At 45.7% G+C, this 20,858-nt stretch overlaps 1 protein-coding gene across 10 annotated transcripts in view; it reads left to right on the top strand.

Moving 5' to 3' along the window:
- Positions 1 to 20,858, top strand: part of FAM222B (family with sequence similarity 222 member B) — a 111,065-nt gene that overhangs the window by 42,105 nt on the left and 48,102 nt on the right. Inside the window, exon 1 of one of the 10 annotated variants that reach the window (XM_021928868.2) lies at positions 4,863 to 5,123. The exons of 6 other annotated variants lie outside the window; for them this stretch is intronic. The gene's annotated coding sequence lies outside the window, so the exon portion shown is untranslated. Of the gene's footprint in view, positions 1 to 4,862; positions 5,175 to 20,858 lie in introns of those variants that run through there. 3 more of the 10 variants (XM_021928870.2, XM_031657446.1, XM_031657445.1) reach the window with 3 other exon arrangements.

The raw sequence follows: 20,858 nt of genomic DNA, 5'->3' as shown, positions 1-20,858 counted from the left end.
CTTGAAGTCCAATGAACAATAAAAGTTTTATTAAAGTTTCTATGCTCTGTGTCATGGGTGTTTGAATTCTGTAAATATCACGTAGCAGTTCTTTATGAGGAAATTGTCTTTTAAAGACTGTTTGCCCTCTTCTCGGGTTCAGTCATTGTTTTTGTGTGTGTTTGTTATTCTGTTCTGGGACCTGTATCGTTTTGATTGGAGTAAATTAAGTGTCAAAGTTACATTTTATTGTATTTTTGGTTGTTATAAATGCCGTTTAGGAAATTTGCAAAATAGGGTGCTCAAGAAATGATGAGGTGCAAACTGATCAGTCTAGAGGGATGTTACCTAAACTAGTTTTTAGTCTAGCCTATTGATCTCTCCCATCTATTTTTGAGAGGTGTTTATGTTTTACTATCTTTTTGTTTGTTTGTTTTTGAGACGGAGTCTCGCTCTGTTGCCCAGGCTGGAGTGCAGTGGCCGGATCTCAGCTCACTGCAAGTTCCGCCTCCCGGGTTTACGCCATTGTCCTGCCTCAGCCCCCTGAGTAGCTGGGGCTACAGGCGCCCGCCACCTCGCCCAGCTAGTTTTTTGTATTTTTTAGTAGAGACAGGGTTTCACTGTGTTAGCCAGGATGGTCTCGATCTCCTGACCTCGTGATCCGCCCATCTCGGCCTCCCAGAGTGCTGGGATTACAGGCTTGAGCCACCGCGCCCGGCCATGTTTTAATATCTTTTACTGACTGTAAAAGTAAGACATGTTCAACATAGTTTAAAGATGACAAAATCTGTAATTTCACTAAGTTAACGTAGTAAAAATGACAAAATTAATGCTCTTTATTTACTTATATTTTGAGACGGAGTTCCACTTGCCCAGGCTGGAGTGCACTGGCGTGATCTCGACTCACTGTAATCTCTGCCTCCCGAGTTCAAGCAATTTTCCTGTCCCAGTCTCCCGAGTAGCTGGAATTACAGGCCCCTGCTACCATGCTGGGCTATTTATTTTTTATTTTTTATTTTTTGTAGAGATGAGGTTTCAACATGTTGGCAAGGCTGGTTTTGAACCCCTGACCTCAAGTGAGCTGCCCGATTCGGCATCCCAAAGTGCTAGGATTACAGGTGTCAGCCACCATGCTGTGCCTTAATTTTTTTTTTTTTTTTTTTTTTTTTGAGACGGAGTCTTGCTCTGTTGCCCAGGCTGGAGTGCAGTGGCATGATCTCAACTCACTGCAACCTGCGCCTCCCAGTTTCAGAACACCTCGGTAGCCGGGATTTCAGATGTGCATCTTCGACAACTCCCAGCCATTTTGTACTTTTAAAGAGACGGGTTTACTGTTGCCAGGCTGATCTCAATCTCCTGACCTTGAGATCTGCCTGTCTCAGCCACCCAAAGTGCAAGCCACTGCACCTGGCCTGCTTTTTTATTGTTTAAAAGATACAATAAAACGGCCGGGCGCGGTGGCTCAAGCCTGTAATCCCAGCACTTTAGAGGCCGAGACGTATGGATCACCAGGTCAGGATCGAGACCATCCTGGCTAACAAGGTGAAAACCCCGCCTCTACTAAAAAATACAAAAACTAGCCGGGCTTAAGTGGCCGGGCTTCTGTGGTCCCAGCTACTCGGGAGGGCTGAGGCAGAGAATGGCTTGAACCCGGGAGGCGGGAGCTTGCAGTGAGCTGAGATCCGCCACCGCACTCCAGCCTGGGCTTACAGAGCCAGACTCAGTCTCAAAAAAAAAAAAAAAAAAAAAAAAAAAAAAAGATACAATAAAACAAATTCTCTTTTTCACTTTTCCCTAACTATATACTTACTCTCTCAATGATAACTACTGTTGACAGATTGGTTTAACATCTATATATTATGTTGGACCAAGAGATGTATATTCATATGTGCTTAAAAAAGATGTGATGCTGGGTGCGGTGGCTCATGCTTGTAATCCCAGCACTTTGGGAGGCTGAGGCGGGTGGATCACCTGAGGTCTGAGTCTCGAGACCAGTCTGGGCAACATGGTGAAACCCCATCTCTACTAAAAATACAAAAATTAGCCAGGCACGGTGGCTCGTGCTTGTAATCCCAGCTGCTCGGGAAGCTGAGGCAGGAGAATGGCTTGAGCCCGGGAGGCAGAGGTTGCAGTGAGCCAAGATTGTGCCGTTGTACTCCAACCTGGGCAACAGAGTGAGACTCTTAACCTAAAAGGTCGGGCGCTGTGGCTCAAGCCTGTAATCCCAGCATCTCTTTGGGAGGCCGAGGCGGTGGATCACGCAGGTCAGGAGATCGGTGACTATCCTGGCTAACATGGGTGAAACCCCGCCTCTACTAAAAATACAAAAAACGAAGCCGCTGCAGGAAGGGAGCCAGCCTCAGCTACTTGGGAGGCTGAGGCGAGAATGCATGAACCCGGGAGGCGGAGCTTGCAGTGAGCCGAGATAACGCCACTGCACTCCCGTGCCTGGGAGCACAGCCAGACCCTGCCTCAAAAAGGCCGGGCTGGGTGGCTCAAGCCTGTAATCCCAGCACTTTGGGAGTCAGACGGGTGGATCACGAGGTCAGGAGATCGAGACCATCCTGGCTAACACGGTGAAACTCGCCTCTCTATTAAGAAATACAAAACTAGCCGGGCCAGGCGGCTTCTGTAGTCCCAGCTACTCGGGAGGCTGGAGGCCGGAGAATGCATGAACCCGGGAGGCGGAGCTTGCAGTGAGCTGGAGATCCGCCACTGCACTCCAGCCCAGGATAGATGGTGACTCCGTCTCAAAAAAAAAAAAAAAAAGGGATCAGCCTAGCATGTTAGCTCTGCCCTGTAATCCCAGCACTTTGGGAGGCCGAGGCTGATGGATCAGCTCGAGGCCGGAGTGCCCAGACCAGCCTGGCCACCACGGTGAAACCCCGCCTCTACTAAAAATACAAAAATTAGCCAGCGCCGGGTGGCTCACGCCTGTAATCCCAACACTTTGGGAGGCCGAGAGGTGCGGATCGACGAGGCCGAGATGGAGACCGCCCGCCACCAATGCAGAAACCCCATCTCTACTAAAAATACAAAAATTAGCCGGGCGTGGTGGCAGGCGCCTGTAGTCCCAGACTGAGGCAGGAGAATGGCCTGAACCCGGGAGGCAGAGCTTGCAGTGAGCCGAGATCCCACCACTGCACTCCAGCCTGGGCAACAGAGCGAGACTCCGTCTCAAAAAAAGAAAAAATAATACAAAAATTAGCTGGACGTGGTGGTGAGCACCTATAATTTCAGCTACTTCGGAGGCTGAGGCAGAATTGCTTGAACCTAGGAGGCAGAGGTTGCAGTGAGCCGAGATTACACCACAGCATCTCGCCACTGCACTCTAGTTTGTGCAACAGAGTGAAACTCCGTCTCAAAAATAAATAAATAAAATAAAACAGGCATGTCATACAGCTCCTTTTCCGTCTTCCAGGAGTACAGAGGTGGTTATATATGAAATGTTTTGAGTTCCAAGGTAGCCTAGACTGCTTAAAGTTTCGTTTTGTTTTAAATTATAGTAGTGTTTGGGGCGATTAAGCAGTGTTGTAGAGTGTGATGTAGATATTTAATGTCATGCGTTTGCAAGAACTCTGAACAAAAATGACAATCTAGGTAATAGCTTGCCTTCCCTGACCCCGTTTCCTTTTTCTTTCTTTTTTTTTTTTTTTTTTTTTGAGTTAGGGTCTTACTCTCACTCGGGCCAGAGTGCAGTGGCATGGTCTCTGTTCACTGTGTTCTGCCAAGTAGCTGGGACTAGAGCGTGAGTTACCATGCCTAGCTACGTCTAAAATTGTGGTAGAGATGGGGGTCTCACCATGTTGACCAGGCTGGTCTCGAACACCTGGGTCAAGTGATCTGCCCGCGTTGGCCTCCCAAAGTGCTGGGATTACAGGTGAGACACACCGCGCCCGGCCAGTTTTCTTAAATGAGCCCCATGTAGTGCTCTATCACTACCCCCAAGAAAACATACCACAGTGTTTAGCGTGTTCTATTCCAGTTAGTTCTATTCCAATTGGTGATTGAAGTGTTGGTGCAACCTGCCAGTTACTCTGAGCCTGGTGGTTGCTGAGAGTATGTTCCCCATAATATTAGGTATATGATTGAACAAGGATTAGGTGTTTGCTTCCTAGTTGTACTGAAACCTGCTTGGGATTTAACTGGATTGGATACATCCAGCTAAATATATTGGATGTTTTGTATCTGAAACAGGTTGGAGCCAACTATGTGTGTTTTTTGTTGTTGTTCTTTTTTTTTTTTTTTTTGGCCAATGATTTCATGTATTCCCTTCTCCACCCCACCAACTTCTAGATACATACTTTCCCAACATGCCTCCACCCCCACCCCTTAATTTCTGCGTCACGGGAAGCAGGAGTTTCCGACAGGGAGGATTGATGTGTGCAATTGATTTAATATGCAATCCTAAATCTGTCCACCGTTACAGTGCAGTGCAGTTGATTAGACTAGAGGCAGAGAGGCTTGGGGAGCATCTTTTTACTGTCGAGTGTCTCCAGGTGGCAATTGCTGTTGAAGTCTGAGGCACTCTGGGAGGTATCGCGTGGGTAGGGGGGTTCTCCTAGTACCCAGGTCGAAAGTGGGAGGGGGCAGGGGCAGAGGGAGAAGGGGTGCGAAGGGGCGCAGCTTCACCTGGCCCAGCTACGGGATGCTTGACTCCTGGCTTTGGGGTGGGCGCCGGGAGAGATGGGGGCAGCGCTAACAAAGAGGAGCCGAGTCGGGCCGAGTCCCCGGGTAGCGGGCCTATCCCGGTGGCTGACCTCCCTGTGGACCTCCCCAGTTGGCTGTTTGGCGAGTCGCTCTGCTGGATCCCTGGCTCGCCATTGGCTGTGCAGACAGGAGGGGGCTCGCGAAGAGCCAGGGTGGAGGTGAGGGGGCGGGGCTGGCTTCCGGCGGCGGCTGGGAGCAAGCGGCAGCCGGCTGGGGGAGGGGGTGTCGGCGCACCGCGGAGTCCTGCGCTCCGTGAGCCTGGCACCCGGAGCAGCCGCCTCCCCCTCCCCCTGCCTAGACAGCTAGAAGCCCCTTCTCTTCCATCCTCCTGGGGAGGGGGTGAGCTGGGCTGAGCTGCCCCAGGCGGGCGGGGCGGAGCCAGGAGCCCCACCGAGCGCTGCGGAGCGAACCTCACCTTCTTTCCAGGGCGCAAGGTGTGTGTGTGCTTTTTCTAACGCGACCCCGACTTCAGCCGACTTAACCTTGTAAGAAAAGGGGGAATGGAATGGGAAATAATATCTCTGGATCCCATCAGTTTGTTTTGCTTATCTGTTTCTACCGTTCATCATTTTTTTCCTTCCCTTCATCTCACCCCTGCAGATGGGTAAGGAGATTCAGGACTCTTATCTCTTTTTACTGATGTGTCGATATCGGTCGTATAGTAAAATGCACAGAGAAGAAAAGAGGAGCCCTGTTTTGTGTCATATCTGATGCAGTAAACCGCAATTTAAAAAAAATTAAAAAGGCAAGCTAGGAGTGGATATTTGGAACTGTACTGCATCCTTGTCCATTAAGGCTGTCTTCACCATTTTCCTCCTTGGGACTGCCTTGATCAGCAATAACAATCCGAAAGGAGAGGAGGTGCTAGTGGAAAGAGAGAGCAGCCCCAGTCAAATGGTGGTTAAAGGAAATCCTGATAGTTGTTAGCGATTAACTCTGCTGAAGTCTCTTCCTGGAGTACATTGTCACCGGCTTTGTGTAGTAGCTCATCTCTGTTGCAGAAACCTGACTAGAGCTGGCAAACTTACCTTGTTGTTGCTGAAACTTAAAAGTCTTATCTTTTTCTCTGTCGATATATTTCTTATATTCACAGACCCTCGGAGGGATTAGTTTCTATCGTCAAAAACCAAAACCAAACTTAAAAAAACCTCCAGATGAATTTTAGTTCGTGGGTTTGTTTTTTTTGTTTTTTTGTTTTTTTTTTTTTTTTGAGATGAGTCTCGCTCTGTCGCCCAGGCTGGAGTGCAGTGGTGCGATCTCGGCTCACTGCAACCTCCGCCTCCAGGGTTCAAGCGATTCTCCTGCCTCAGCCTCCTGAGTAGCTGGGATTACAGGCGCCTACCACCGTTTCGGGCTAATTTTTTGTGTTTTTAGTAGAGATTGGGTTTCACCATGTTAGTCAGGCTGGTCTCGAACTCCTGACCTCGTGATCCGCCTGCTTCAGCCTCCCAAAGTGCTGGGATTGCAGGCGTGAGCCACCGTTCCCAGCCTCGTTAGTTTTTTAAAAAATGTTCCTCTCCCCAAAGTTTATGAATTTGGGTGGCTATAGCATTACAACTTAAATGAAATTTATCTTTTTTGAGTTCCTTTGCTGCTTCATCTTAGGGGTCCCTTCTTTCTGAAGAACACCCATCTCCAGAATCGGGAACGTCTTTGTAGGCTTTAAATTGAGAAAAACGTTTTCAGTGGAAAATAGAAAATCCAAAGTTTTTGATGTTAGAAACAAAGGGAGTGTGTGTGTGTGTGTGTGTGTGTGTGTTGGGTGGCAATGTCCATAGTACACTAGCTTTAAGTGGACATTTTCTTTTTTCTTTTTCTTTTTTTTTTTTTTTGAGACAGAGTCTGTCGCCCAGGCTGGAGTGCCGTGGCATGATCTCGGCTCACTGCCAGCTCCACCTCCCAGATTCACGCCATTCTCCTGCCTCAGCCTCCCCGAGTAGCTGGGACTACAGGCACCTGTCACCACACCTGGCTAATTTTTTGTATTTTTAGTAGAGACGGGGTTTCACCGTGTTAGCTAGGATGGTCTTGATCTCCTGACCTCGTGATCCACCCGCGTCGGCCTCCCGAAGTGCTGGGATTACAGGCGTGAGCCACCACGCCCGGCCTAAGTGGGCATTTTCAACGAAATGTGTTTGGACCAGGTTTATCTTAATGTTGATTAGCAAAGAGCTACAGTACCAGAAGGGATGAATATCTTTTTTTTTTTTTGTGGCAACACTTTGATAAATATTAATTAAAATGCTTCAGTTTATGTAATGCAGGTTCAGTTTCCAAAGATTGTTCTAACTGGGGTCCACTTTTGAAAACAGAATTGATACACTGGAGCTGTCTTACACTTTTGGCTAGATTAGTGATTTTTTTCTTTGCATTGATTTATTAGATCTCTAAACAGGAGCAATTTGGGATGAAAGCAAGTATTATAAAAAATAGGGATAATGGGATAGGAAACCATTTCAGCTGTGGAAAGTAATAGGGATTAGGAAGCTTACTTTAACCTTTTTTAAAAATAAGACTTCAAGTACCTTAGAATAGACATGTTACTAAAAAATAGATTCATAGTAATCCTGTGTCAGGTTTTGGGTTTTTATGTTATTACTCACTTGTCCCTTAAGGCTCCATTAGTTGTGTTTAAGTTGGGAGGGAAAAGGTTTCCCCCAGATGTTGACTTAGTTAACTTGCTACTGAGAGGGAACTGTTAAAAATCACTGATTGAAGCCTTGACAGTTAGCTAGTATATAAAACAAAGTTAGCTAGTATATAAAACAAAGTGCACTTTGATGTCTAAGGTATAGGAAGCTGGGGAAGTGACCAAAAAACCAGTTGGAAGGCAGGGTGCAATGGCTTGCTCCTGTAATCCCAGCACTTTGGGAGGCTGAGGTGGGTGGATCACTTGAGGTCAGAAGTTAAAGACCAACATGGTGAAAACCCCATCCCTACCAAAACAAAAAAATTAGCTGGGCGTGGTGGTGCACTCCTGTAGTCCCAGCTACTTGGGAGACTAAGGTGGGAGAATTGCTGGAACCCGGGAGGTGGAGGTTGCAGTGAGCCAGGGTTGTGCCACTGCACTCCAGCCTGGGTGACAGAGTGAGACCCTGTCTCAAAAAAAACCCCAAAAAACAAAAACAAACAAACAAAAAAACAGTTGGAGGCTGTAAGATTTCAGCTCGCTTCTATCAAAAAACAAGTTGCTCTTCTATTTGATATCTGGGTGGTTTTTAAGTTCTCTACCCATGGGTGAGCAGTAAGTACAGCTTTATAAAGTTATACTTCACTCACTTTTTTATATTGCCATTTTTTAATTTTTATGTTTTGTAGAGAATAGGGTCTGGCTCTGTTGCCCAGGTTGGTCTCAAACTCCTGGCCTCAAGCAGTCCTCCCAGAGGCCTCCCAAAGTGTTGGGATTAATGTGTGAGCCACTGCATCCCTCCACGCCGGATATTTCTATTTTCTTGACTGATTTGTGTGATCGCTATTTTGCATGGTGCAATAATTAGGGGTTCCTGAAAGGATTTTCCCAGGAGACAGAAGTCTATGTATAGAACTAATCATAAGTGCAAATCATATTTGCACTGATGTTCAAATATCATTTAAGGTGCATGGAAATCCTGGAATTTGGTCATCTGCAAGGAAACAACTATAGAAAGCCATAAATCTCTTAGGTTGAGGGGGCATAGTGCTGGTTGAGGTTAAAGCAATTGATTTAATTTTCTTTAACAGTCTGTTTTTATTCATCCTGCTTATTTCATTTCTTTCTTTTCTTTTTTTTTTTTTTTTTTTTTGAGATGGAGTCTCACTCTGTCGCCCAGGCTGGAGTGCAGTGGCACGGTCTCTGCTCACGGCAGCCTCCGCCTCCCAGGTTCAAGTAATTCTGCCTCAGCCTCCTGAGTAGCTGGGATCACAGACATGCACCACCATGCCTGGCTAATTTTTGTATTTTTAGTAGAGACAGGGTTTCACCATGTTGGCCAGTGTGGTCTTGAACTGACCTCAGGTGATCTACCTGCCTCGGCCTCCTACAGTGCTGGGATTACAGGCGTGAGCCACCATGCCTGGCCCATCCTGCTTATTTCAGTGAGTCACGGCTTAGAATGTGTTAAGAAAAAGGACTCTATGTTCTCTCCAAAGGGAGACTCGAGACTAATCCCCTGTTCACATCAGAAGTATAAAATGATCCCCTTGAGAAGGTGAAAGAAAAATATTGGGCCCTTGGTATTGCTTGATTCTCATAATAATCAGCTTGAGTGTTGTAAGGTTTGGAATTGGGAAAAGCTTACTCAAGGTGAGAAAATATTAGAGGCAAAAGAGACTCTGGGAACGCTCTCTCAATTGTCGAGATTTATTTAGAACAATGGATGCATTCATATGGAGATGTGGGTGATGATACTTTTTAGATTTTCAGCTTTTTCAGTCAGGTGTCAGAGACAATATTTTGTGTTTAAGCACAACCCCCTCCCCCAGGGTTTGGCTCTTGAAGCTGAATCTTTTGAGGAAGTTGTTTGCTGTGAGTCTGAATCCTGAAAGTAGAGGACTTAGTGGAGTCTGTAATCTGTTTACTAGTCAGATGAGGATGTAGAATTTATTGTTGGTGAGTTACTGAACTATTCCTAAAGAATGGTTGCTAGGCAAATTTTATCTCAGTTTAACCCTCAGTAGTTTACAGTCTGCTCTCAGTGAAGGCCAGAGCTGTCTTTCTAATGATACTGTCCTTTAAGAATCCTTGTTGGATGTGCGTGTATGTTGTTCAGTGGCTCAAAATAAAGGACTAGAATGATGTATGGATCCCTCTTGATCAGGACAATTTAACTTTTGGTAACCTGGGCTGACATTGTTACTAATTTCTCTCCTGGATCAAGTGGTTGGTGGGGTTGCTCTCCAACGTTAAGATAACACTGTGTTTGATTATTTTGTTTTCGTAGCTAATAGGGCAATGAGTAATGCATTCATTTTGGAAACAGGCCAGTGGTAACACAGCTCTTGGACCTGGACGTATGGAAAAATAGGACAGAATAAACAATTGAGGGCATAAATAATGAATCTTCCAACTGAGCCCTGGGAGAGTGAGGGAGATTATTCTCAGAGCTGTTCAATCTGCCAGTAAAAGGGAAAGAGTCCACTGAATTAATTACCCAGACTGTATTTGATACTGCAGGAATTATGAGATTTTTAGGACCATTCAAAACAAAGTTACCTTTCCAATACAAACTTTTAATCCATCTTTTTGTTTTAAACCAGACATTCAAACTGTTCATTTATTTTTTAGAATCCAGGCCTTTGTGTCTTCCTTAAACTTTGTTCTATATGTTAGCATTCTGTGAACTCTTGATGGTCCTTTTGTTTGGTCACATCTTAGAAGTTTACTTCATTAAGATTTCATGATCTGTAAATACATAAAACGTCTCACAAAAGGTTAAGAGAAGAGTTTAGGCCGGATGCAGTGGCTCATGCCTGTAATCCCAACATTTGGAGAGGCTGAGGTGGGTGGATCACTTGAGGCCAGGAGTTCAAGACCAGCCTGACCAACATGGTGAAACCTCGTCTCTACTAAAAATATGAAAATTAGCTGGGCGTGGTGGCGCAGGCCTGTAATTCCAGGTACTCAGGAGGCTGAGGCAGGAGAATTGCTTGAACCTGGAAGGTGGAAGGTGCAGTGAGCTGAGATCTCTTTTTTTTTTTTTTTTTTTTAAGAGAGGGAGTCTCGCACTGTCACCCAGGCTGGAGTGCAGTGGCCGGATCTCAGCTCACTGCAAGCTCCGCCTCCCAGGTTTACGCCATTCTCCTGCCTCAGCCTCCCTATAGCTGGGACTACAGGCGCCCGCCACCTCGCCCGGCTATTTTTTTTTGTATTTTTTAGTAGAGACGGGGTTTCACTGTGTTAGCCAGGATGGTCTCGATCTCCTGACCTCGTGATCCGCCCGTCTCGGCCTCCCAAAGTGCTGGGATTACAGGCTTGAGCCACCGCGCCCGGCGAGCTGAGATCTCTTGACTGCACTCCAGCCTGGGTGACAGAGCGAGACTCCACATCAAAACAAAACAAAACAAACAAACAAAAAAACACACACACAGAAAAAACAAGCGTTTCTTCAGACCAAGAATCATTTCCAGTATTAAGATAAATATTTTCGGCCAGGCGCGGTGGCTCACGCCTGTAATCCCAGCACTTTGGGAAACCAAGGCAGGTGGATCACCTGAGTTCGGGAGTTCGAGGCCAGCCTGACCAACATGGAGAAACCCCATCTCTACTAAAAATACAAAAATTAGCTGTGTGTGGTGGTACATGCTTATAATCCCAGCTACTTGGGAAGCCGAGGCAGGAGAATCGCTTGGACCCAGGAGGTGGAGGTTGCAGTGAGCCGAGATTGCGCCATTGCACTCCAGCCTGGGCAACAAGAGCGAAATTCCATCTAAAAAAAAGAAAAAAATAAATAAATATTCTTAATTTTGGATAGTTTTTATCCAGTGAATTAAATGAACATTGGTCTCAGCATTTCTCTGAAGTAGGGAAAACCAATGCTCTGTGATTATCTGAAAGCTTAAGTAATTTGGTAGTGAAGCCAGACCGAGAGCCAAGGTCTCTGAATTCTTCCTTTCTCTGAATTTCTAATATAGTTTATTATTTTCTCCAAGAAATTTCAGGAACCCATTTGAAATGATTTGAAGTTTTCCTATCTCTGAGAGGCTTTTTTTTATTTTTCTGGTTGTGAAGGGAACCCAAACACCAGGATGCTATTATTAATCAAGAGAAGAAAGCTTAAGATGAGGTATTGGGGAAAGAAAAAATAAAGTTAAGGAAAGACCAACTTGAAGGTGATTTTATTTTGTTTTGTTTTGAGACAGAGTGCCGTCCCAATTATGTTGCCCAGGCTGGCCTTGAATTCCCAGACTCAAGCAATCCTCCTGACACAGCCTCCCAAGTAGCTGGGACTACAGGTGTGCACCGTGGTGCCCAACTTCCAAATTGAAGTTTTGTTATATTTGGTGCTGGTGGATCCTAGGAAGTAAATACCGGACTGATTAGATTAAATTCAGTCATGAACTGCGTTTGTTACATTGCAGCCTAACTGAAAAGGGCAGAGGGCATCTTTACCAAGATATGGACAAGACTCTAGTTAAGAGTTCATTCCTTAGATTCACAGAGACCAAACAGTGGAAAAAACAAAAGTTCGTTCCTGATCTGTGAAAAGTCTGTTATTGATTATACACACAAAAGGGCAAGGAGGCAGAGTATAGATAGGTGAAATCAATCCAAAGATACTCTCAAGGACCCCCCCCTTTTTTTTTTAAGATGGAGTTTCACTATTGTTGCCTAGATTGGGGTGCAATGGTGTGATCTCGGCTCACCGCAACCTACGTCTCCCAGGTTCAAGCAATTCTGCCTCAGCCTCCCAAGTAGCTGGGATTATAGGCATGTGCCACTGCATGCCACCATGTGCCCAGCTAATTTTGTATTTTTAGTAGAGATGGGGTTTCTCCATATTGGTCAGGCTGGTCTCAAACTCCCGACCTCAGGTGATCCACCCACCTCCACTTCCCAAAGTGCTGGGAATACAGGCGTGAGCCACCATGCCCTGCCTCAAGGACACATTTTTAAGCAATAGCGTTAACTTCCTCTGGTTTTGTTTTTTTTGTTTTTTTTTGAGACGGAGTCTGGTTCTGTCGCGCAGGCTGGAGCGCAGTGGCCGGATCTCAGCTCACTCCACCTCCCAGGGTCACGCCATTCTCCTGCCTCAGCCTCCCGAGTAGCTGGGACTACAGGCGCCCGCCACCTCGCCCGGCTAATTTTTTGTATTTTTTAGTAGAGACGGGGTTTCACCGTGTTAGCCAGGATGGTCTCGATCTCCTGACCTCGTGATCCACCCGTCTCGGCATCCCAAAGTTCTGGGATTACAGGCTTGAGCCACCGTGCCCGGCCAACTTCCTCTGGTTTTTAACTGAGATTTTCTAGGCATAGAGACTACTGAGAAATTTGTTTTTTTCTTTGGTCAGTCAACTAAGCAGTAGGCAAGATAGCCAAGAACTTCTATTACACTTAATTTTGTTTTGAGACAGAGATCCCACTTTTTTGTTTCTCTTTTTTTCCTTTTTTTTTTGAGACAGGATCTCACTGTGTCATCCAGTAGTGTGATCACAGCTCACTGCAGTCTCTACCCCTTGGGGTTAGGCAATCTGCACATCTCAGCCTCTTTTATTTTTTTTTTTTGAGATGGGAGTCTTGCTTTGTCACCCAGACTGGAGTTCAGTGGCGTGATCTCGGCTCACTGTAACCTCCACCTCTTGGGTTCAAGTGATTCTTGTGCCTCAACCTCCCGAATAGCTGGGATTATAGGCATGTACCATCACACCAGGCTAATTTTTGTATTTTCAGTAGAGATGGGGTTTCACTGTCTTGGCCAGGCTGGTCTCGAACTTCTGATCTTAAGTGATCTGCCTGCCATGGCCTCCCAAAGTGCTGGGATTACAGGCGTGAGCCACCATGCCTGGCCCATCTCAGCCTCTTGAGTAGGTGGGACCACAGGTTCGCTTCATCATTGCCTGGCTACTTTTTTCATTTTTTTGTAGAGACGGGGTCTCCCTATGTTGTCCAGGTTGGTCTCAAACTCCTGGGCTCCAACGATCTTCCCACCTTGGCCTCTCAAGTGCTGAGATTAGAACCATGAGTTATCATGCCCAGACTACACTTAGTTTCTTCCTTCCTTCCTTCCTTCCTTCCTCTTTCTCTCTTTCTCTCTTTCCTCCTTTCCTTCCTTCCTTCCTTCCTTCCTTCCTTCCTTTCTTTCTCTCTTTCTTTCTCTCTCTCTCTCTTTCTCTCTCTCTTTCTCTGTCTCTCTCTCTCTCTCTCTCTCTTTCTTTCTCTCTCTCTCTTTCTTTCTTTTTCTGAGATGGAATCTCATTCTGTTACCCAGACTGGAGTGCAGTGGCGCGATCTCAGCTCACTGCAAGCTCTGCCAACTGGGTTTACCCCATTCTCCCACCTCAGCCTCCCGAGCAGCTGGGGCTACAGGCGCCTGCCACCACGCCCGGCTAATTTTGTATTTGTATTTTTATTAGAGACGGGGTTTTACCATGTTAGCCAGGATGGTCTCGATTTCCTGACCTCGTGATCTGCCCACCTCGGCCTCCCAGAGTGCTGGGCTTATAGACGTGAGTCACCGTGCCCAGCCTACACTTAGTTTCTTAATCATCACAAGTAGTATATAACTCAGTACTTGACCTAGAAAAATTCAGCTCAATGTAGTATCCTTGGGACAGTTTGTTTTATTTAATACTAAATATAAAATCTATATTAGAGGCCAGGCATGGTGGCCCATGCCTGTAATCCCAGCACTTTGGGAGGCCAAGGCGGGCGGATCACAAGGTCAAGAGATAAAGACCATCCTGGCCAACATAGTGAAACCCCGTCTCTACTAAAAAATACAAAAATTAGCTGGGCGTGGTGGTGCGTGCCTGTAGTCTCAGCTACTCGGGAGGCTGAGACGGGAGAATTGCTTGAACCCAAGAGGTGGAGGTTGCAGTGAGCTGAGATTGCACCACTGCACTCTAGCCTGGCAACAGAGTGAGACTCTGTCTGAAAAAAAATAAAAAATAAAAAATCTGTATTAGCATTCTCCAGAGAAACAGAACCAGGAGGGTAAATATGTAAGAGGGGATTAGGACCTGGCTTATTTAGTTATGGAGGCTGAGAAGTTCCACAACATGCTGTCTGCAAGCTCAAGAACCAGGAAAGCTGGTGGTGTCATTCAGTCTGAGGCCAAAGGAGCTCGGATTGCCAAGGGGAGAAGAAGATAGACGTCCTGGTTCCTGAAGAGACTTGACCTTTGTTACCTAATCCCACTGAGGTGCTATGGAGAATTAAAATCTTTCAAGTAAGTCATGCATAAACTAGCTTTTGATACTGAAATGTCTTTTTTTTTTTTTTTTTTTTTTTTGAGACGGAGTCTCACTCTGTCACCCAGGCTGGAGTGCGTGCAGTGGTGCGATCTCGGCTCACTGCAAGCTCCGCCTCCCGGGTTCACACTAGTCTCCTGTCTCAGCCTCTCGAGTAGCTGGGACTACAGGCGCCCGCCACACCATGCCCAGCTAATTTTTTGTATTTTTAGTAGAGACGGGGTTTCACCGAGTTAGCCAGGATGGTCTCGATCTCCTGACCTGGTGATCCACCCACCTCGGCCTCCCAAAGTGCTGGGATTACAGGCATGAGCCACCGCACCTGGCCTATTGGTGTCTTCTGACCCCGTAATATATGTAAATTATTCATCATATGTGGGTGAGCTGTTGGTAGCTTAAGCCAAAGAAACAAACTGCAGCCGGACGCAGTGGCTCACTCCTGTAATCCCAACACTTTGGGAGACTGAGGCAGGAGGATTGCTTGAGCCCAGGAGTTTGAGGCCAGCTCAGGCAAGATGGTGAGACCCTGTCTCTGTATAAAAAAAAATTAGGTGTGTGTGGTGATGTGTGCCTGTACTCCCAGCTACTTGGGAGGCTGAGATGGAAGGATCCCTTCAGCCCAGGAATTCAAAGTTGCAGTGAGCTGCTATCATGACAATGCACTCCAGCCAGGGTGAGAGAGCAAGACCGTGTCTCTAAAAAGAAAAAAAGACGAAGCTGGGTGCGGTAATCTCAGCACTTTGGGAGGCCAAGGTGGGCAGATCACTTGAAGGTCAGGCATTTGAGACCAGCCTGGCCAACCTGGTGAAACCCCATCTCTACTAAAATTCAAAAATTAGCCAGGCCTGGTGGCATGCACCTGTAATCCCAGTTACTCAGGAGGCTAAGGCAGGAGAATTGCTTGAACTTGGGAGGTGGAGGTTGCAGTGAGCAGAGATTGCACCATTGTACTCCTCCAGCCTGGGTGACAGAGTGGGACTCCCTCTCAAAAAAAAAAAAAAGAAAAAGCAAAGAAACAAACCTCTTTTCTTACCAAAGCAAACTTTTATAACACTGGACAATATGTGCTAATAATCAGAGCTGTTGCCTGAAATGAAATCCATTTAGAATAGTCAGTGTGTGATGAAAGTAGTACTGTCATCACTTTTTTGTTGTTTTTGCAGTTGTATAATTTTATTTGATGACCAGTGGTTAGTTCTTATCCACACTGAGTGTCTGTAGATTTTGAAAGTGGTAACAGGTATATAAGTAACCAAAGTACAGAGCTTGTTTTAGTGAATCTTTATCTTCATTACATTTTCTGGACAACCACATAGGGATACACTGTGTGAGACATTCCTTATTCCTTTGGGCCAGACAGCTTTGTTGAGCCTGCTATCAATGTGTGCATCTGGGGTCCTCTTCTCCCTCATGGCAAATTTCCAGATATCTTTGAGTGCCTGAGAGGCTTGCTTCTTAGAGGCTCACTCCATGAATGCACTTGTGAATCTCAATAGTGTATTCTTGGGTTACCACCTGGTTGATGGCAGAACAGCCTTTCTTCTTACCACCCTTTGCGGGAACCATTCTGCTGCGCCCAAATTGGAAAGCTGTCATCACTTTAAAGCTGGGGGCTTCTGGCTGGGTGCAGTGGCTCATGCCTATAATCCCAGCACTTTGGGTGGCTGAGGCAGGTGGATCACTTGAGGTCAGGAATTTGAGACCAGCCTGGCCAACATGGTGAAACCTTATCTCTACTAAAAATACAAAAATTAGCGGGGTGTGGTGGCAGACACTTGTAATTCCAGCTACTCAGGAGGCTGAAGCAGGAGAATTGCTTGAACCTGGGAGACATTGGTTGTAGTGAGCCGAGATTGCACCACTGCCGATCATACCATTGCACCTGGTCCACAGAGTAAGACTGCATCTCAAAAAAAAAAAAAAAAAAAAAAGCTGGGGTTTCTTTTAAGTGCTATTTGCTGGGAAGATATTACCTGAAGAGTTACTTTTTCCTTTTCTTTTCTTTTTTTGCATTCAGCAAAGTGTTTTTGAGGATCAGTTGCTGAACTGAATGAAAATCAGATTTTATGCCACTTGCAGAATTGAGATGATTTAGAAAACATTCATGTTGCTTCAAAGGAGAAGCATAAGCATTATTAGTCATAACTTAAGATTTACTTCCTTCCAAAAGCTAAGCACTTCTACCGTTGGCAGTCTATTTATCTTCATTTTTACTATGTAAAGGATAGGACTTAATCTACTTTAAAAGGAGAGATGTGTCAAGACTGTGAGAAGCTGAAGACAGCTCATCCTAAATTAGGATGGAAAAGTCCCATTTACTGGGTTCCTGAATGGACCCTCTGCATTACCCAGCTATTCAGCTGGGAATGGTTTTACTATTATGAAGACATTAATTTTGTAGCTGTAAAGGTACTGGTTTGGTTTTTGCTTATCTTATTCTTCCAGAACTTTTTTTTTTTCCCCAACAAAAAGTGGAACCAGTAGATTAATGAAGAATCCACATCTTAGTTTTAACTTGTCTTGCCAGGTATCACTGTGCATTCACTAAAGTGCTTTACAAAATATTTTAATATTTGGGCTATATTTAGTGAGGTATGGTACAATTGAAGAGAGGTACTGTTTTAGAACTTTTCTCCAGAGAGACAAAAAGAACCTTTCCTTTTAAGAAAAGTCCTTTGACTATTTCCATAGTCCCTGGCAAAATTAAGTTGGAAAAGGCAGCTTTTTCAGCCAGATATATTTTTATTTTTGCCTCCTCTCCAACCTGAACCAGTGTCCCAACTGAAATGTGTCATTCTTATCAGTGATAGTATATTTTGGGAGAAAGTGTTCCTTAGTACGTCTAGAAGTAAAAAGCTTATGCCACTTCAGCCTGCACATCAATTTTAATAACTCTCTAAAATTGTTTATACCAACTCCCTCCATCTCACATCTGTTCACATCTGCTCATCTTTCAGATATGATACTTAAGAAAGTATCATAGGCTGGGCACGGTGGCTCATGCCTGTCATCCCAGCAGTTTGGGAGGCCAAGGTGCGTGGATCACTTGAGGTCGGGAGTTTGAGAACAGCCTGACCAACATGGAGAAACCCTGACTACAAAAAATACAAAATTAGCCAGGCGTGGTGGCTCATGCCTGTAATCCCAGCTACTTGGGAGGCTGAGGCAGGAGAATCGCTTGAACCCGGGAGGCAAGGTTGCTCTGAGCTGAGATCGCGCCATGGCACTCCAGCCTGGGCAACAACAGCGAAACTCCATCTCAAAAAAAAAGAAAAAGTATCGTTGCTCAACCAGAGAAATGCCAGTCTTTATCAAAGTCATAGTTGCATATAACAGCAGTCTTTGGTATGTGTGCAAGTTTGCATTACTTTGTTTTATTATTGTTTAAAGAGCCTTTCTTGCCAGTTGTGGTAACTCACACCTGTAATCCCAGAACTTTGGGAGGCCAAGGCAGGAGGACCTCCTGAGCCTGGAAGTTCAAGACCAGCCTGGGCAACAACCGAGAACTTGTTCCTACAAAAAATAAAATAGTTACCCAAGTGTGGTGGCAATCACCTGTAGTCCCAGCTTACTCGGGAGGTTGCGGCAGGAGGATCACTTGAGCCTAGGACTTTGAGGCTGCAGTGAGCTATAATGGTGCAACTGCACTGAAGCCTGGGTGACAGAGCGAGCCCTGTCTCTTAAAAAAAGAAAGGTTTTCTGTATTACAAAAACGAGGCCAGGCGCAGTGGCTCACGCCTGTAATCCCAGCACTTTGGGAGGCTGAGATGGGTGGATCATGAGTTCAAGAGGTCGACACCATCCTGGTTAACATGGTGAAACCCCGTCTCTACTAAAAATACAAAAATTAACTGGGCATGGTGGTATGCGCCTGTAGTCCCAGCTACTTGGGAGGCTGAGGCAGGAGAATCACTTGAACCTGGGAGGCAGAGGTTGCAGTGAGCCGAGATCATGCCACTGTACTCCAGCCTGGCAACAGAGTGAGACTCCATCTCAAAAAAAAAAAAAAAACCAGGATACCACTCTTGAAAACAAGTTGATAAATTGCCTTTTATTAAAGGTGTAAGTGCCTAAGTATTAAACTTCACATGAGAAAACAAAAACTGTATTAGTTATGGTTAAGTGTTTTTAAGAAAGTTACATAATTAAAAGTTGTGCTGCTGTCTTGCACTGAAACTAACAGGTAAACCATGGAGAAACTGTCGTTTCTTAGTGAGGATTGCTCTGACTGTATTGTTTAAAATTACTACCCTACCCAATACTGTCTATTTCCTTACACTGCTTCATTTATTTAATTTATTTTATTACTATTATTATTATTTTTGAAACAGGGTCTTACTCTGGTTGCCCGGGCTGTAGTGCAGTGGCATGATCTTGGCTCACTGCAGCGTCAACCTCCTGGGCTCAGGTGATTCTCTCACCTTAGCCTTCCAAGTAGGTGAGATTGTAGGCATACGCCATCTCACCTGGCTAATTTTTTGTATTTTTAGTAGAGACGAGGTTTGCTGTATTGCCAGGCTGGTCTCAAACTCCTGGACTCCTGCAGTCTGCTCACCTTAGCCTCCCAGAGTGTTGGGATTACTGGTGTGAGCCACCGCGCCTGACCTATTTATTTTTTTCATAGCATTTATCACTTTTTTTGTATGGCTGGGGGATAGGGTCTCTTTGTCACCCAGGCTGGAGTGCAATGACACGATCATGGCTCCTTGCAGCCTCAACCTCTGGGGCTCAAGTGAGCCTCCCATTTCAGCCTCCCGTGGAGCTAGGACCAGAGGGGCACACTACCACACCTGGCTTTTTTTTTTTTTTTTTTTGTAGAAATGGGGTTTCCCTATGTTGTCCAGGCTGGTCTTGAGCTCTTGGCCTTAAGCAGTCTTCCTGCCTCAGTCTCCTAAATTTCTGGGATTACAGACATGCGCTGTGATGGCTGGCCAGTTCCTAGTTTCTTTATCTGTGAAAATGGGACTAATCATACATACCCAAACTATCTCAAAGGGCATCTTGAGAAGATGGAGAGAGAGATAATCATGTGAAAAAGCACTTAGAAAATTGTAAAACTCCCTGCAAATGTAAGATATTGTTAATCACCTTACAGAAACCACCTTTTTAAAATGATTTGGAATCACAGATTCTGAAAGTTGATTCTAGTGGTCATCTAGTCCACATTCTTAGCTACTGAAAGAAAATAGCCGGGCGCGGTGGCTCAAGCCTGTAATCCCAGCACTTTGGGAGGCCGAGACGGGCGGATCACGAGGTCAGGAGATCGAGACCATCCTGGCTAACCCAGTGAAACCCCGTCTCTACTAAAAAAATACAAAAAAACTAGCCGGGCGAAGTGGTGGGCGCCTGTAGTCCCAGCTACTTGGGAGGCTGAGGCAGGAGAATGGCGTAAACCCGGGAGGCGGAGCTTGCAGTGAGCTGAAATCCGGCCACTGCACTCCAGCCTGTGCGACAGAGCGAGACTCCGTCTCAAAAAAAAAATAAAAATAAAGAAAAGAAAATAAACCCTTTTGCATAATTCTCGATGAATGGTAATTGCTTTTGCTTCATTATTTTTCTATTGCTGTTGAACAAGTTCAAATTGTTCTTCATGTTCATTTAAAATTGCCTTCCTTCAAAAACTTTATTAACTTATTTTATTTTTTTTGAGACGGAATCTCGCTCTGTCGCCCAGGCTGGAGTGCAGTGGCCGGATCTCTGCTCACTGCAAGCTCCGCCTCCCGGGTTTACGCCATTCTCCTGCCTCAGCCTCCCGAGTAGCTGGGACTACAGGCACCCGCCACCTTGCCCGGCTAGTTTTTTTTGTATTTTTTTAGTAGAGACGGGGTTTCACCGTGTTAGCCAGAATGGTCTCGATCTCCTGACCTCGTGATCCGCCCGTCTCGGCCTCCCAAAGTGCTGGGATTACAGGCTTGAGCCACCGCGCCCAGCCTTATTAACTTATTTTTTATCTCTGGAGCTCAGACAGATCTACTTACTCCTTTATATGATAGCCCTTTTGTGACATCCTCATTTGAGATCATCATCTCACCTCAAAATCGCAGTAGCCAGCCAGGCACGGTGGCTCATGCCTGTAATCCCAGTACTTTGGGAAGCCGAGGTGGGCGGATCACTTGAGGCCAGGAGTTCAAGACCAGCCAACATAATGAAACCCCATCTCTAAAATAAATTTTGTATTCCAGAAATACAAAAATTAGCCAGGTGTGGTGACTCACGCCTGTAATCCCAGCTACTCGGGAGGCTGAGGCTAGAGAATCGCGGAAGCAGGGGAGGCAGAGGTTGCA

This window comes from Papio anubis, chromosome 17 (assembly GCF_008728515.1).
Source record: "Papio anubis isolate 15944 chromosome 17, Panubis1.0, whole genome shotgun sequence".
Taxonomy (NCBI): domain Eukaryota; kingdom Metazoa; phylum Chordata; class Mammalia; order Primates; family Cercopithecidae; genus Papio; species Papio anubis.
The sequence above is the reverse complement of the archived record's forward strand: the minus strand, read 5'-3'. Positions and strand labels throughout refer to the sequence as shown.